The sequence below is a fragment of the Rhinolophus sinicus genome, linkage group LG02 (assembly GCF_036562045.2).
Source record: "Rhinolophus sinicus isolate RSC01 linkage group LG02, ASM3656204v1, whole genome shotgun sequence".
NCBI classification, from domain to species: domain Eukaryota; kingdom Metazoa; phylum Chordata; class Mammalia; order Chiroptera; family Rhinolophidae; genus Rhinolophus; species Rhinolophus sinicus.
Window position 1 is genome coordinate 161,993,961 of NC_133752.1, and position 6,069 is coordinate 162,000,029.

At 31.9% G+C, this 6,069-nt stretch overlaps 1 protein-coding gene across 5 annotated transcripts in view; it reads right to left on the reverse strand.

The window, feature by feature from the left end:
- CCDC91 (coiled-coil domain containing 91) overlaps positions 1-6,069 on the reverse strand; it is a 326,862-nt gene that overhangs the window by 283,319 nt on the left and 37,474 nt on the right. The window lies entirely within an intron of this gene.

Below are 6,069 nucleotides of genomic sequence, written 5' to 3' on the forward strand. Positions count from 1 at the left end.
CAAACACTTTGCCCATTCAGCAGAATAAAAAATAAGCATTCATTTCAACTTGTCTTCTGAATCAGGGTGGCCCATTTAATGCCATTCAGCTTTTATAGGCTTATTTTCCATTTTTCATGCCTAACTCAGGCAAACTGTGAATAAAAGATATAACCTCATTTTAAGTTATCTTTATTAAATTCATAATTAAAATAATGATATTTAATCTTACCTTTAATCACCATCTTTTATTGATGTCTAAGCATGTAGTTTTTTTAGTAATATTCATATAAGCCCCTGTGTATCACTGAAGCATATTCACAGATTAATGGATTTTGCATAATACTGCAGCACTATCATTACTCCAATTGCGTAAATTCTGAATTCTCCTAATATAAAAGTAAAGCATCTTGAAAAGATCTCGTGGATTCCCTTTTACCACAAGGTTGGACACAATATAAAAAGGCAATCTGGCTGGCTTCTCCATTATCTAGGCCTCCTTTTGGTAGGAGATGCACACGCTCTATGTTAGCAAAGGGAGAAGAAAGCCATTCTCTCTGAATAGAGGAAAAAGTGATTTCTCTCTCACTTTACAAGACAGTACTTCTTTCATTCATACAGTTAGTCTATAGAAATGACTATATGTGTTAGACTGCATTATGTAAATTCCAAAATGTACATTCCTTTCCAAAGAAAACAGTTTTATTACAATTGAAACATGTTGCATTTTAAACCAGATAACATTATCTCTGATCTTTATCAGTTAAACCTGTAATAAAAATTTTAAAAATCTCATTTCAAAACAAAAAATCGTATCCTCTGCTAGTGACAGTAAACATATCCTAATTCTTTAAGTAGGATTCTATGGCGTATAGCTACCAACAGTGTTTGTACCACTTATAAGGGATTTGACAGGAGAGAGAATGTACAGTTCTAAACTAATTTAAAATTACAAAATATAAAAGGATATAAATTTGGGTAAATATTTTAGAAGTAACTGACACTGTCTCATATTGATTAATTTGCTTAATGAGTTTACTCTAAGCATTAAGATTAACAGATTCAGAATAAGCACAATACATACAAAATGCTTACAAGAATTCAATATTGGTAGTGTAACCTATGAATAAAAGCACAGATTCAAGATTTCTGATCAAACGCAGATCTACCACTTACTATTTATGCAAATTTGGAGAAGTGTACTCACCTGTCTGAGTCTGGGTTTCCTTGTCTATGAAACAAGAAATACTACCTACTTCAAAAGGTATTGGTTGGAATTCAATAAATCAACATACAAAAAGGGTTTTTGCATGATGCTAGGTACAAAGATTAACTTGTATAATTCGTATCAAAAGAACATGGGTAGTATATTACATTACACAGAACACATCAAGAATTCTGTTTAGATCAATGGCAGAGCAAAATCATAACATGGGTGGAAAAGCTATTTAACTATTCTAGAGTCTAAACCTGTAAAATAAATAGTTTGAACTAGACAAAATCTAAGGAACTCTGACTTTCTGAAATTCAAAGATCCTACCTTACAGTGATGCCCAAAGTCAGTGATATTGACTACAACATTTCTCTCCAAAATTTATCACAATAAATTGCCTAAGAGACAAATTCCAAAAAATGAAGCAAAGAAGCAATGTTTAAGAATCTGATAACAATTAATATACTGAGTGAAAACCACTTTTTAAGAAATCAAAAGAATCCTATCAGAGTTATGCACAAAGATTTAATGTTAATTTTAATGGGGAAAACTTAACTATATTAACTACAAGTCAAGAACTTACAACTCAAATTCTTAAAAAAATTTATGATGTAGGTAGCACTCACAATGTGATGCTGAACGAAAAGGGAAAAATATAAAATAATATTTACCATTTTGTTTTAAAAATGTTTGCAAAAGAAAAGAGACTAAAAGAAAAGCCAGAAAAATGTTAGCAGGAGTTATTTCATATTAATGGAAATAGGTTAAGTACTTTCTTTATAGGACTTTTTTATTTCCCAATTTTCTACTGTAATCAACTATAATTCCCCCCCAAAAAAGGTAATATTCATCCATGATTTAAAAAAAAAAAAACTCAGCAAACTAGGACCTAAAGAAAACTTCTACAATATGATAAAAGTTGTATTTACAAAAAAACTTACAGTTAATTACTTAATGGCAAAAGACAACATACCTTTCCTGCTAAGATGACAAACAAGGTAAGGACACGTGCTCTGACTTGTCCTTTTCAACATGATACTAGAGGTCATAGTCAGCGTAATGAGACAAGAAAACAAAATAAAAGGCAAACAGATGGGAAAATATTAAATAAAATTGTCTTTATTGGCAAACAAGATTGTCTATGCACAAAATCCAAATGAGTCTACAAAACCTACAGAACTAATAAGTGAATTTAATAAGGTTGATGATTCAAGGTCAATATAAAAATATTAAATTATTAAATTATCTATATAAGCAATTGGGAATTGAAATTTTTAAAGATTACCATCTGTAACAGTGCCAAATAACATAAAATACTTAAGATACAAATATAACAAAATATATGCAAGATTTTTATGCTGAAAACTTCAAAACATTAATGAGGAAAATCGGAGACCTAAATAAAGAAAGATACTCGACTAATGGATTAGAAAACAATATTAAGATGTCAAGTCTCTCTAAGTTCATAACTTTTAAACATTGCCAATCAAAATCCCACAATGCTTTTTTTATAGACAGACAAGTGGATTAAATATTCACATGGAAAGAACAGGAATTAGGATACCCAACACAATTTTGAAAACCAACAACGAAGTTGAAAGACTCAGACTTCCTAATTTCAAGACACACTATAAACCAACGCTAATGAAGATAATGTAGTTTTAGCCAAAAGAAAGACATACTGAAGGATGCAACAGAACTGAGAGTCCAGAAATACATCCACACATACATAGTTAATTGATGTTTGACAAAGGTGTTTGTGCTTTTAAAATAAGTTCAAACTTAAGTGACTATCAGTTTAAAACAGACTGACATGAACCTCATGGTAACCACAAATCAAAACCCTTTAATAGCTACACAACCACAACAAATAATGAGAAAGGGATCCAAACATAAAACTAAAGAAAATCATCTGACCCCAAGGGAAGAGAGCAAGAGAAAAAAGAAAATAGAAGAACTACAAAAACAACCAGAAAACAATTAACAAAATGGTATTAAGTACCACCAATCCATAATTATTTCCAATAAATGGACTAAACTCTCAAAACAAAAGACATAGCGTGGCTGAATGAATTAAAAAAACAAGACCCACCTATGTACTGCCTACAAGAGACTCACTTCTGATCTAAAGACACACACAGTCTGAAAGTGAAAGGATGGAAAAAGATATTCCATGCAAACAGAAACAGTAAGAAAGCTGGGGTAGCAATACTTATGTCAGACAAAATAGACTTTAAAAAAAAAAAAACTATAGCAAAAGACAAAGAAGGACATTACATAATGATAAAGCAGTCGATCCAACAAAAGAATATATCATTTGTAAATATTTATACACCAAACATAGGAACACCTAAATAAATAAACATAAAGAGCAAATATTAACATACATAAAGAGAGAAATCAACTACAACATGACCTAAGAATTTCGTTTTTTGGTATATACCTCAAGGAATTTAAATTACTATCTCAAAGAAATATCAGCACCCCATGTTCATAGCAACATTATTCACAAAAGCCAAGACACAGAAACAACCTACTGTTCATCAAACGAATGACTGGATAAAGAAAATATGATACACATATATGTAGACATATGAATAGATAGCTAAATAAAAAGATAGATAAACACAGGAATATTATTCAGCCATAAAAAGAAGAAAATCCTGCCTTTTGCAACAGCATGAATGGAACTTGAAGTCATTATAATAAGTGAAATGAGTTCGATGGAGAAAGACAAATACATAATGATATCACTTAGTGGTGGAATCTAAAAAAGCCAAATTCATAGAAATAGAGAGTAGAATGGTGGTTGCCAGAAACTGGGGATGGGGAGTAGGGGAAATGGAAGACATATTGGTCAAAAGGTAAAAACTTCCAGCTACAAGATGAGTACGTTCTAAAGAGCTAATGTTCAGCATCGTGGCTATAATTAACAATATTATATATTTGAAAGTTAAGAGAATAGATCTTAAATATCATCACAATAATGATTTTAAAAAAGGTAATTTTGTGAGGGGATAGAGGTATAACTAACCTTAATGTGGTGAAAAAAGACAAAAAAAAATAACAGACAGTTCACCAAAGAAGATATACAGATAGTCAATAGGAACATGCAAATTAAAACATCAATGAGGTATCACTAAATACCTATTAGAATCGCTAAAATAAAAAATAAAATGACAAATGCTGGCCGGGATGTAGAGCAACTGGAAGAGTCAAATATCTTTGGAAAGGAATGCTAAATGAAACAGGTACCTTGGAAAATAGTCTGGTTATTTCTTATAAAGTTAAACATTTGCCACATGAACCAAGAATCCTAGACATTTAACCAGAAGAAATGAAAACATGTCTACACAAAGACTTGTACATTAATGTACAAAAAAACTGTACATAAATGTTTATAGCAGCTTCATTCCTAAATGCCAAAAACTGGAAACAACCCAAGTGTCCATCAACTAGTAAATTAACAAATTGTGATATATTCATACAATGAAATAGTATTCAGCAATAAAAACAAGAACAAAGCACTGATAAAGGCATCAACATGGATGAATCAAAAAGCATTAAGAAACCAGAAACAAATTCTACATATAGTAGGATTCCATTTATGTGATATTCCAGAAAAGATAAACCTATGGAGATAGAGAACATATAAGTGGTTGCCAGGACCTATGGGTGAGAGGAGGGAACTGTTTAAAAAGGGGCATGAAGAAACTTTTTGGAATAATGTAAATATTCTTTGCCTGGATTATGGTGGCGGTTACATGACTACATGCATTTGTCAAAGTTTATAGAACAATTATTTTTTAACTTATAAATTATATCTCAATAAATCTAAATTTTAAAAGACAGAGGACATGCCCTTTTTAAATATATACACCAAATTAAATGAGTTACATCCAGCTTATTAGGTATGGGGTGGGGGAGAGATAGTGAGGGAACCAAAAATCCTTAGAAATACTGCAAATCAAAAAAAAAAATTGATTTATCATTAGTAAATAAGAAAAATCAGATATTGATACAAAGAGTTAATCTACAGAGTTGCTTTTTATATTAAGTTCCCATCATTTGAACATAAAATAAAATTGGATGAGCTTTCAGGGAAGACCAAAAGTCACAAGGAACAGACTGATTAAAGAAGCACTGTGATTATGAGCCAGAATTTGGAAACAACTTACCTAAACATTTCCCTTCCAATATACTAATGGAGACGTCTCACCCACCCCAATGCATTCCTACCCCAACTTCTGCTATCAAGAAAAAGATGATAAATCTTCAAGTAGTGTCCTTTATTTGTAACAAATTTTACATCTACAGCTAGAGGTACAAGATAAAATGCCTCTTAGTAGACAAATTCCTGTGTCCATTTAAGCTTCAGACCAGCTAAACTGGTAACCATCTTTTTTCTTTCATTTATTGAAGAAAAAACAAAATGGTGCTGTCCCCTCTGTGATGACTTTCTGCAGATTTTGTCTGGTATTAAGTAGTAAGATGATTAAAATAAACAAACAAAAAGCTCTCAAGTTTTGAGCTGATCACTCCAATAAGAAAATACATTTTTCCATTTAATAAAAGTTAAGAGGTAAGTTGTAACTTTCATCACTTTTGTTTCATGTTTATTCCATTTGGCTTACACCGTTACTAAGAAACGAGTTCATAATAAGATTTCCCAGCCCACAGAACAGCCTCCTGGCCTGCCTGGAGGATACCAAACGTTGTAACCAGGGTAATTCTCTACCACACAATTTACTGGCTAGCCAGCACCACACAGGTGCACTCTCCCTGGCATCCCCTCTGCTCCATTTATCTACCCTAACAGGTACAATACTGCCAATCCCCTCAGTGCAACAGAAACTGTAGCAGAAGGCAAAAGGGAT